Raw genomic sequence first — 12,978 nt, 5'->3', positions numbered from 1 at the left:
AGCTGAGGCAAGAAAAGGTTGGGTGGCTTGTCTAAGACAGTGGTTCTCACTCATGAAATCCAGACACACAATCCATCGCAATCCATTGTAATATACAAATCCAAGTAGCATCAAATAATGTTACTAAGAGTGGCAACAAATGAGAATGATTTATCTTAAAAAATTATAGTGGATGGATTCCAGAACATCCTTGTAAGGCTTCACTTTTCTGTTTGCAACCGTGGCACCCCTTGCAGATGTCACTCAAAGCCATGATGCTGTAACACCTCCTACCAGTTGTTCTTGCCCTTTGGTGACCCTATGCCAGTCAAGGTGATGTGAGTGTCCTCAGACATGAAGCCAATTTATCCATCTCATTGTGATATTTTCTTCTTTCAGCTTTCCCATCACTCCATAGAGCAATGGACTCAAGAGATATGCACAGCATAACTTATAAAAGCTCATAAATCACATACATCAATAAACCAGACAGCATTCTGGATGAACAGCTACGTGTCAAATCTAGCACATAAAATTATGAACAAACTGCAGAATGAAGATTTCTAGGTGGATGTGAAAGACCTCACCAGAAAATACTTTACACAATAGTTTTTTTCTCTTTAATTAAATATTCTCTCTCTTTGGAAGCTGACCAAATTTAAATAATTTTAGGTGAGTTACTGCATTGTCTGTCACTTCTATTTGACAAAGTTAGATAACTAAAATCTTAATTCGAGTGAGTTTGGATTTGTTCCAAAGTACTTTCATTAATATTTTTTTTTGCCATTTTATTTTGAGCCTTCTATTATCAGGATAAGCCAATTTCCAAAAGGAATTCAGTTTTAGTCACAACTTTGAAGCTGGAATTTTCTTGAGTTAAAACAAAAATAGTCCCTTTTGATTTTGAATCAAAATTCGTGTAAGCTAACTGCAATTTGAAAAACTGTCTCGCTTTTCATATGAGCAGCTTAGCACAGCTTCCTTATTTGATTTGCTGTCCCACTAGATCAGTGATGACTCGTACCCTCAGTGAGGGTGACAGTGATTCTAAAAGAAGTGTGAGAACAATCTCCCAGCCACTTCGTAACATGCCTTGAGGGATTTTAAAATGCATTCTTCCCGAAAGAGAAATTTTTGTTTCGGCTTTGATTGCTTTTGTTTTTTTGGTTTGGGGTTCTTTTTTGGCTGCGCCCATGGCATGTGGAAGTTCCTGGGCCAAGGGTCAAACCCACGCTACAACAGCGACCCCAGCCACTGCAATGACAGTGAGGGATCCTTAACGTGCTGAGCCACCAGGGAAATCCCCAGAGAGAAAGAGATTTTAACTTGCAATATGTCAAGGACAGCAAATTAACATTTTATGGTTAACTGTAGTTACATTGCTTTGTAAAGTTATAGATAAATAAATTACATATAACATGGCTTTCTTTAAATATGTGATTAAACATAGTTTTCTTTAGTTACCTAAGGTTGTACCACTTTAAAAACTTGACCCATTTTTTTAAAAGATCCCCAAACTACCCTAAGATTTTCTTTAAAGGTACACTCTGCTAACTTGAATTCTGCAGAGTTTTCTTCACTCTTTCGTTTTAAAAGGGTTATTTTCCTTAAAGATAAAAAGGGGGGAAAGCAGGATTTCTTGTTTCTCCTGAACAGCTGAATACTTAGCCATTTTCCTAAGAAGCCACTTCAATACAAAACAAAAGAAAACTTTGGACCAGACAGATGGCTGTGTTTACTTAGGTAAAGTCCACATCTGAAGAGCGTGCCAGGCTCGTAACCACGCATTGTCCACAGAAGATTGCCAGCATGGAGGGCTGCAAAGTCTGCAGCAAGAAGGGTCACCCCGGGGCAGGGGGGTCCCCCAAGGCGCCCGAACACACCTGCTCTCGGGCCTCTCACGGGGAGAACTGACCACAAGCATCTAACCCCAGGAAGAGGTCACAGAACCACGGCGCATCCCCCTTTATTCAAGAAAACTTACCTCTCAGAGGTCCTTTCTTTTATCTCCTCCTCGCCAAGCACTTCTTTGCTAAGAGCTTGGCATTGTTTTTCAAGGAGGGGTTTCTGCTGCCGGAATGAGGGGTGTTTAATTACTTCAGACCAAGGGCACCTGGCCACTCGGCTTCACCGGACGTGGGAAGAGGATTTCTAAAGAGCTGACTCCTGTGCATTCAGGCTCTGGAACAAAGCTTAATTATGCACACCTGGTGCCACCGTTTGCTCAGAAACTCAACAAGTTCCCCAGATGCTGTCCCCGCGCTCCCTGATGCCCAGGTTCATGGTCGAGAATAACGTTCTATTGAAAAATCAAACTTTTTCCCTTCCCAGGGGCCATTTCTTTAAATATAGGTATTTAGTTAATACACTTTTTTGGTCGCACCCATGGAACTTGGGAAGTTCCCAGGCCTAGGATGGAGCCCATGTCACAGCAGTGACCTGAGCCACAGCAATGCCTGAGCAGAGACAATGCCAGATCCTATCCACTAGGCCACCAGGGAACTCAAGATACATGTTTTTAATTGTGGTTAATAATTGAAGGAGCAGCCTTTCCACTTCTAAATATGTCTGCTATGGGTGATGAAAACCATGGGAGCTGAGCCCTGTGTCACAGGCACTGGACCGGCCTTGTCTGGTCTCACCCTGAGGGAGCAGCGATTGGAGGAGCAGCTGCAGCCGCACAGCTGCTTGGAAGAGCTCGCGGGACCCAGAGGAGTCCTGGTAAAGCAGCTAGTGTGTGCCACCTGTTTGCACATCCACCTCCCCTGGGCGGTCACATCGGATCCTAGTAGGACTCCACACCTAATGCATCACTAACCCTCAGCTCCACCTGAAAAGCGACGACAGCTTTCATGCCCTCCTCACTGTGGCCGCTGCCACCAGCCGGGACCCTGACCGGCCTCTTGCCAGGATGAGAGCAGAAGCCTCCGAAACGCCCTGCACACCCCCGCACTGCGCGCCCCTGTCTCTGTGTTCTCCCCATGCTCTGCCCCTCACCCCACACGCACCTGCCCTGGGATCCCTTCAAAGATGCTCAGGGCCCTCCCGTGGATCCACAACCCCTGGGGATCCGTCCCAGTGGCCTGGGGGTCTCGTTGCCTGGCCCCAGGCTTCTCTGACCACTGCGCTCCTTCCTGCGGTCAGGCCACTGACCTCTCCCAACCTGGGGCAGGTGAGGCGGGCACTGCAGTCGCTTCCCGTCTACCTAGAAGGCTCTTCCCCAGAGCCTCAAGGCTCCCTCCTCCTCTCCTCACCTGTCACTTGTCCCAGAGTGTCCTCACCCACACCTGGTGCGTGACTCCGGGTCTCTCTCCACCTGCAGCCAGACATCTGCGCACTCACTCTCTGCCTCATCAATGCCGTGGAAGCTCCGAGGGCATTTGAGCACCTAGAACAGTGCTTGAGCTGGATCTGCCCTCGGCAATAACTGGCCGACAGATGGAGGAATCCACCGTTTCAATAGAGGGGCAACTCCAGCGAGTTGGTACCTGCTGAAGCTGTGGGACACCAGAAAGATGGGGGACCTCGACATCATTGGTAGAGACGTGTTCCTCAAATCTGTGGGGACTGATGGTCAAATATGTTTCCCAAACACTGGCTTAAGTGAAGTTAAGCAAATGTATTTACTTCAGGACTTCTCAGTGCTTTTAATGCTCTAATACGTATGACAGGAGAACCGTGCCTGCAGAAAGCTCCCAGCTGTGGTCAGTGATAGTCACCCCACCTCAGTGACCTGACCTGGGAACCTGGCCTGGTCTGCTGTGGCCACCTGGCTGCCCCTGGACAGGGAGGGCGCCAGACAGCATTCTGCTTGGCACTGCTCCCTCCTCTGGGATAAAAAGGTAAAGACGGGGTGTGTATGTACAGTGGAGTATTACTCGGCCGTAAAAAAGGAGATCCCAGCAGGTGTGACAATATGGATGGATCTCGGAGGCCTTATCCTCCTAAGTCAGCAGAGGAAGACAAATAGTGTTGTGTGCTCTCGCTTCTGTGAAGAATCTAAAAACCTGAATTTGTAGACACAACAAACAGACCAGTGGTCATCAGAGTCAGGGCTGGCAGCCGGGGGCGGGGGTGGATATTAGATGGGAGGAGGGGATCAAAAGGTACAAACTTCCAGTTATAAGACAAATAACTGGGATGGGACCTAGAGTGTGACTATGGTTAAAAATACTTCTTTCGGCCACATCCACGGCATGCTGAAGTTCCCAGGCTGGGGATCCAACCAGCACCATAGCAGTGACCCGAGCCACAGCAGTGACAGTGCCAGATCCTTAACTTACTGTGCCACCAGGGAACTCCATCAATACTTTACTGTGTATTTGAAAGTTGTTAAGACCTTAAAAGTTGTCACCAGAGAAAAAAAATTAATTCCGTAAGGTGATAGATGTTAGCCAAACTTATTGTGGTGATCATTTCAAACTATACACATCTGTCAAATTGTGTTGTACATCTTAGACTTACACAGTGGCTCATACTGAGCCCCCAGACAGCCCCTCTTCATGGAGCCAAGTTTGATGTGTCGAACAGTCAAAGAAAATGTGCAAGATGAAGATGCTAATAAATAAATGTAAATAAATGGCGTGGAAAGTCAAGAAGCACTTCCTAAGGCAGGATAAAGGTCAACTACATCCTGCTATTGTGTCTGCAGGTCAAAGGACAGGCAGCTCCGGAGGAGGCTAATGCTCAGTATGGAGCCACCTGCCCTCAGGCCACCCTGTCCCCCACGCTCCTGCCACCCCACACTGCACTCCCTGCCGCCCCCCGCCCCTCCCAGACCTGCCATCCCGAAATAAAGGAGCTGGGATTTGCTCCGCACAGGTGAGCCCACAATAAATAGGATTAAGCCCTCTAATGGTTTCTAGTTATCCAGTAAATAATATTAAAATAGTATGAGACCCTAATTTAACTTTTGTGTTCAAACTGGTTGTAGATAAGGGTTTAAACTATACAAAACTCTTTGAGGATTTCTAGCCATTCACAAAGCATCACACAAACGTTCCTGCAGATGAAAGTTCTGCTCACAGGAAGTTACCTGAACACGGGTGTCCCATGAAACTGCTGTAGCCGCAGAGCCTGAAACACCGCCTGGCACGTGCAGTAAATACGTGTTAAACAATGTTCTCTTGGAGTTCCCATCGTGGCTCCGTGGAAATGAATCTGACTAGGAACCATGAGGATGCAGGTTTCATCCCTGGCCTCACTCAGTGGGTTAAGGAACTGGAGTTGCCATGAGCTGTGGTGTAGATTGCAGATGCGGCTCAGATCCAGCGTTGCTGTGGCTGTGGTGTAGGCCAGGGGCTGCAGCTCTGATTTTGACCCCAAGCCTGGGAACCCCCATATGCCTCAGGGGCATCCCTAAAAAGACAAAAAAGAAAAAAGAAAACAATGTTCTCTTGATCACCCTACACATGAAACATCCACAACTGTCACGGCAGAGGATCAGCAAGCCCAGGGGCCTGACTGTGGTTCTAACACTGACCAGGTTGAGGCACACCGCTCATTAAAGGTCCACGCTTTCCTTTGGGAAAGAACAAGTGGCCTGAAGCAGGAATACACTGGCCTTAGAGTCACCACCGAGGGCTTGGAGACACATGTCTTTTGCCCTGTTGCTCCCGTGGTGTTTTCAGCTGCTGGGGATTTGCGGCCCTCCGAGCACCATCCTGCAGAACTGTATTTCCTGGGAATTTGCTAGAAATGCATCTTCCTAGGCCTCACCCAGACCTCTGGGGTGGGCCCAGCACCCCCGGCTTTGACAAGGGCCCCCACCCAAAAGGGAGAGCAGCCAGGGGCCAGGGGCACTCAGGACACCTGACCCAGGAAGCAGACCACATGATGTCCCTGAGGTCAGAGGCTAAAGGACGAAAAGTAAGATGTGTCACCAACAAACCAAACCCACACATCTCTGCCAGACGGGCTCCTCACACTCACATGGCCCTATTCCCCTCTGACCACCGGCCACCCCTGTCCTCACATCTCCTGCTCAGTGAAAAGCCAGGCTGGATGGAACAGCACCCCCCTAGTGATTTCTTCCTTGAAATATGGCTATCTCAGTCCATGTCGGTCTATAAAGACCAGCATGAGTTCCCGCTGTGGCACGGTGGGTAAAGGACCTGGCATTGCCATAGCTGTGGCTCAGATTCCATTCCCAGGAACTTCCAAAAAAAGAGGAAGACCACCATAAGACGGCGTTATATTTTACTGTGTCTGTTTTGTTTACCTTTAGCATTCCATCTGCACCAATTAAATCATAAACTGGTTCAGATACTGGAAAAAAGAGTGTGTTCCTTGAAAGTGGAAATAAGCCAACAGGTTTCAAAGCAGGAATGCTTAATAAACTATATGTGCGTCCAATATGTTTCCCATACAGAATGTGTCCCCTGATTAAAGAGGCGTTGTCGTTAGTAAAAATAAATATGAAAATGAATCCATTGAACTGCAGAATAGAGGTGTATTAATCATAAAACACTTTATTTCAGAAAGCCATTGGCACCATTTGAACTACCAATAAGAAATCCCCGAGTCAGAGATGTGGCTTGAAGCTTCTGGACCACGAAGTTCAGGGTCACGTCAGGCACTATAATTAATCTGTGTGTAAGAGCCATAACAAGGGAGCCCAGGAAAAGGTCTGTTTCATTTTAGTTATCTGGAGGGATCTGACTTCTTTTTAATGTCTCCTTTTATTATTTGTAACATAAACTCTTTGATAAGCTCTGTGGTTGTTCACACTGTAATATTGTGAAAGGCGAAGGGTTTCCCTGGTCAGGACTCATTTTGCAGACACGAAAAGAAAGAAGTTCATGCAGCAGGGCTGGAGTAAATATGGTCACAGCAAATCGTGTCATCAAGGACCTACAAGCCTGTTTGGGATTTTATCTCACAAGTATATTTAGTGAATAGGATTTTGGAGAACATACCCACCAGAATGCTAGGAAGACGCTCAACAGATCTGACCAATAGAGTTTAAAAGTGTCTTGTGTCTATGATTGTGTGACTGCCATTACATTGTCTTCTGCTAGACTCTTCTGTTACTTTCAGAGTCAACATACTAGAAGTGACCCCATATATGACACCTCTTGTAATCCTCAACTTTAGTTTATTGCTCAAGTGTTAAAATTGTATAATTTGACAAGAGTTATTTTTTCAGAGTTTTTGCTGTCAATTGCCTATCAGTCAAGAAGAGTTCAGAATACACATTTTTGACTAAGTGAAAACTAGCAGTCACCACGTATGTCCAAATCAGGCATTTGATATTTGTCTTGTTTTAACCCTGTTAAAAACACATTTTCAAGCTATTCACAAATATCTGGAGTACACCCAGAAAATGCAAACAGGAGTTCCCATCATAGCTCCGTGGTTAATGCATCCAACTAACATCGATGAGGATGCAGTTTCAATCCCTGGCCCTGCTCATTGGGTTAAGGAGCTGGCATTGCTGTGGCTACGGTGTAGGCCGGCAGCTACAGCTCTGATTCAACCCCTAGACTGAGAATCTCCATATGCTGCAGGTGCGGCCCTAAAAAGACAGAAAAAAAAGAAAATGCAAACATATTCATCTATGCATGTGAATAATTCTGTAATTAGGATTATGTTTCCCAACTCAATGGCATGGTATAAGGTATAACCAGAAATTGAATCTAGGTTTTTTGATTACCAAATTTGCTTTATGTCCTTTTTAAGTTCTTTCAATTTATTCCATAAAGACAGAAAGAAATCTTTCCACACCACTAGTGGAAAACATTAGCTGTTAGAATTTATTGATTTCATGCCATTACTTTCCTTCCTTGTCTTTTTCTGCAAATGTAGTAAATAATTCTAAGAAAGTCCACTAGGAGGAGTTCTTGCTACAGCTATAAAATAAAAGACAGCTCTTGCTAGTTGAGACCTTTGACATTTGCCTTAAATTTTTCTACTTTGGCAACAAACATCACATACTCCATGGTATCTGAAGCAAATATGACAATGTTTTTTAAAAGGATATATTAGGAGTTCCCATTGTGGCTCAGTGGTTAGCGAATCCGACTAGGAACCATGAGATTTCGGGTTCAATCCCTGGCCTTGCTCAGTGGGTTAGGGATCCAGCATTGCTGTGAGCTGTGATGTAGGTTGCAGACACGTCTCGGATCCTGCATTGCTGTGACTCTGGCATAGGTCAGTGGCTACAGCTCCGACTCAACCCCTAGCCTGGGAACCTCATATCCTGCGGGAACGGCCCAAGAAATGGCAAAACGACAAAAAAAAAAAAAAAAAGAATGTATTAAATCTGGAGCTCCTGCTGTGGCACAACAGGTTAGATGGCAACTTGGGAGCAGTGGGACTTGGGTTCGATCCCCACCTGGCACACTGGATTGGGGCTCCTGTGTTGCCGCAGCTGCCGCTTAGGTTGCAACAACAGCTAGGATCTGATCCCTGGCCTGGAAGCTCCACATGCCTTGGGGCAGCCAAAAATGAAAAAAAAAAAAAAGAATATATTAAAAAAGAGGGAAGGGTGGTAACTGGGAATAATTTTCATAAAACTTGTATTACCACCCAAGGCAAAAAATATGTATCTACAGCATTTAAACACGACAACAATCATCAAACGTATAATATTTTAAAAAGCAGGATATAAAGCCGCGATTTTCTTAAAACTTCAGTTAAATATTTCTATTTCAAAAAACTCTCCATTTGCAGACATGGCTCGGCTGCTGCGTCGCTGTGGCTGTGGCGTAGACTGGTGGCTCCAGCTCCAATTAGACTCCTAGCCTGGGAACTTCCATGTGCCATGAGCGAGGCCCTAAAAAAAGACAAACAAACAAACCAAAAAACCACTCCATTTCTCTTTGCTAATAGTTCTTAAGCTCTGATCAAATGTATACCTGATGATGCTTCTATGGAATCCCAAACCTTGCCTGGGGTCCCATGTCCTTTTCACCCAAATGCCTGCCCATGATGCTCATGTGGTGAATGGACTCTCTCCATCTCTTATGTGAGAATTATTTTTATCATGAATTTTAACTTGGCGTTTATTAAGAAAAATAAAATGTACACAAATAAGCTCTCACATACAGATTGTTGGCAAACTATACCTGTGGAAGATTTATTTTGAACTGCGGTGTGTGTGTGTGTGTGTGTGTGTGTCCCTGTGTGTGTCTATTAGGACTGTCGTGCTGGCCCCCTGACATTCATGGAAGATGGTCCGTGTTATTCTTTTTCTGTATGTGAGGATTAGCTAACAGCTTGCCCTCCCTGGAAGGAAAGGCTGCGCGAAGGATGGATGGAGAGGTGGTCCAGGCCGGGGAGGGACGTGCAGCTGCGCCCTCGCCTCTCCTGGCGGCTCCTGACTCCCAGGTCCTGCGAAGGAGCCAGGGCTCTGAGAGTGAGGAGCAGATGGAACAGGAGTTGTAAGGCATCATCTACATTTTGCAAATGACTCTGCGAGGCCAAGTGGCCTGTGCGAAGTGAGGGGAGGTTGAGGAGACAGCAGTTCCTGACGTTCAGATGGCTCAGCAGGTGGCCAACGAGACCAGTGGTGCTGGGATTGGAGCGGAGCGGGGCGGGGCGGGCGGCGGGAGGCGATGCTCCGAAGCTCGGTCCCGCCCCGGGTCGCCCGCGCGTCCTGGCCGCTGTCTGCACACCCGCGTTCATTTCCACTCAGATCCCAGGCCAGGAGCTGCGGAGGGTCCGGCTCAGCCAAAGGCAGGAGGACCCAGAAGGCAGACAAGATGCTGCGCAGGCGGCGCTGAACCCTCCTCACCTGCAGGAGAGAATCCAGATCTTTCGTGCCAGGCGGGGGCTCAGCATCCCGGCTCGCACCGCCCTCGCGCCCCGGCGCGCCCTGGAAGCCGCGCATCCCGAAGCATCCGAGGCATCGCATGCCCGCCCTCCTCCTGCGCTGCCCGCTCTCCCCAGCGCCTCCGAAGACCCCTCTCCAGCCCAGCTTCCTCTCTTTCCCGCCCGCCTGCACTCGGTTATTCCTTCCTTACCTCACTGGGGTCTGGATGTCTGTCTGCTCTATGGTCTGCCAGACCCTTCGCTGCCGGCTCTTGGCCTGGGGCGGGGGCGGGGGCAGCCCCTGCTGCTGGCCCCGCTGTCACCTTCCCAGATCCCCAGGGGACATTCCTGGCCCCGCAGAGCTTCGGTTTAACCTGCCGGGGTTAGAAACCCCTAGACTATCCCCGCTGTGCAACCTCGGGTGTCGCTGAGACTCTCAGTGCCTCGGTGACCCCGTCTGCAACAGGGGGTCGTGCTGGTCCCTGCTCACTGGGTAAGCGTATGGCACACCCGCAGATCTACCCTCTGCAACAAACGTGACATAGAGTACTGTCGCACCTTAGGATCCTCCGCGGACCGGTTCCGGGACCCCTCCCCCAGCACATACCTAAATCCATGCACGCTAATCCCTTTATTTAAATATAACCTGTGTCCACTCTCCCGGGCTTGTCAAATCATCTCTGCATCACTTAACACAATGTAAGGGCTGTGGAAGTAGTTGCTAATAAGGCAAATTTATGTTTTGCTTTTTAGAACTTTCTGGAATTCTTTTTCTGAATATTTTCAATCCTGGATGCAGGCAGGACGTGTGGGTACAGAGGCCCAACTGTGTACATCTTCAGCCTACACCTGTGGCTCCTTCCTGTCCTAGAGGAAGGGCTGGAAACCTGTCAACTATCGTTTTTATTATTATTGCTGCTGTTGTTTATACAGCGACTCTATAACAAGGCCATGATCTCAACCTTTGCCCCAGGACCTCCAGCGGTAAAGGTAGAATCAGGGGTCAAGGTCAGGCTGACTCCAGGGCCAGCACACTGACTTCTCCTGCCTGACCGTATGTTTAATACGGTTGCTTACAGAAATTGGCACAACACTATACATGAAGTATACCCTAATAAAAAAATAAATTAAAAAGTAAAAAAAAAAGTATTGCTTAAGTAAAAGCAAAAGCATTTTAATAAGTTTATTGAAATCGTAAGAAATGTATCAGAACAACTGCCTTACAATGCTTCAGTGTTAGGATATGAGAGCTAGAAAAGACCTCCAAGATCATTAAATATGAACTCTAGTCTGTATAAATGAGGACATTCAGAAGTTCCCTGGTAGCCTAGCAGTTAAGGATCTAGCAAGGGTCACTGCTGTGGCTCAATGTCACTGCTGGGGCGTGGGTTTGATTCCTGGCCCAGGAACTTCCACATGCCACGTGGGCCCCACCAAAAAATCATGCATAACTGCAATTTGTTATGACTACAGTTTGGGGGGTACAGGTAAGTGGAAATTGAATAAAATACATTTATTTGGGGATTAGTGGGATGTATTTATGAAGTCGCAGTCACTTCTGTGTACAGTTTTGTATTCTTTCTCAAAATCATTTAAGTTTCGGGCTCCACGAAATCCAGATTCTCCCTGAGACCAGGCTCTCGACTAAACTGCACATGGACTGTTGCAGCCCATCCTAACTGCCACCGGCATCTCCACTTAAACATAAAGGAGCAGAGACATGCAACAGCCCCAGGTCACTTGGCCAGTTGCTGGACCCTCTGAGAGGCAGGCTTGGGTTTGAACTGGGGTCTAATTCCAAGGCCGGGGCACGGTGTCACGAACAAGGGCTCTTGGATTGTGGTCCCCAGACCAGCCACATCCTGATCACTGGGGAGGTGTTGGACAGACCCACAGAATCAGAGCCTCGTGGAGCTTGAGATCCCTCCAATTGATTCTTTCTCCTTTTTTTTTTTCATTTTTTAACGTTTCATTGAAGTAGAGTTGATTTACAATGTCGTGATAATTTCTGCCATGCAGCAAAGTGATTCAGCTACACACATACAACACCTCCGTTCTCTTTCAGGTCCTTTCCCATCGAGGTTATCACCAAATACTGCGTAGAGTTCTCTGTCTAGACAGCAGGTCCCCATTCCGTCCAGGTGCCTCTGATGCAGGTGGAAGGTCAAGGAGCAGGGCCACTCTGAGGCTGATGACACCCCAACCTCCATCACCACACAGCCCGGAGCGCTCAGTTCTCGTGACCACTCCACTGTTAGAGCAGCAACCTGGAGACACTCTGAAAGTGTATTCACCTGTCATTGGAATTATGCCTTTGTTTCCTGCTGAGGATAGAGAATTATGTTAAGAAGCAGAAGCCGTGATGGCCTGGCTTCTGCTCTGACCCCTTACCTGGGACAGTGGCAGGTAAGCCCAGCTCAGAGCTCAGGCACAGAACCCACCCGCCTTTAGGAGCAACTCTGGCACCAAGGCGACATCTTGTGGACGAATTTTGGCACTGCATAGAAGTAGCACAAAGAGGTATGCCGTTTTCTGTGGGTTTTTGCTTTATTCTTCCACCAATCTGTCACCGACTAAAAATGCTTTTGTAAAAGGCAATAAATTCGGGAAAATAAAATGAAAACATAGGTTAAACAGCAAAGTTCAGCCAAGCACACTTTAAGGCCCTACTGGCTTCACTCTAGAGCACATGGAAAGAGCTCCGAGCCTGCAGGAATGGGACTTGATAGGCAGAGGGAGCAGGACCAGCAAGAAGAGGGCTGCTGATGGGAAGATCACCTCCTTCAAGGGCCGGGCTGACCTCGTCCGTGCTGACCAGGCACTCCTGATAGACAGGTTTAAGATTCTTTTCCGATTTTTTTTTCTTTTTTTTTGCCTTTTCTAGGGCCGCTCCCACAGCATATTGAGATTCCCAGGCTAGTGGTCTAATCGGAGCTATAGCTGCCAGCCTACACCACAGCCACAGCAACTCGGGATCCGAGCCGCATCTGCAACCTACGCCACAACTCATGGCAACGCTGGATCCTTAACCCACGGAGCGAGGCCAGGGACTGAACCCGCAACCTCATGGTTCCTAGTCGGATTCATTAACCACTGCGCCATGACGGGAACTCCCTTTTCTGATTTAAAAAAAAATAAAATTTTACAATTTGCAGCAACATGGGGGGCACTGTGCTCAGTGAAGTGAGTCAGAGAATGACAAATACTCTATGATCTCACTTGTAAGTGGCATCCAAAACATACAAC

The sequence above is a fragment of the Phacochoerus africanus genome, chromosome 6 (genome assembly GCF_016906955.1).
Source record: "Phacochoerus africanus isolate WHEZ1 chromosome 6, ROS_Pafr_v1, whole genome shotgun sequence".
NCBI lineage: Eukaryota > Metazoa > Chordata > Mammalia > Artiodactyla > Suidae > Phacochoerus > Phacochoerus africanus.
Note: the sequence above shows the minus strand (reverse complement) of the source record.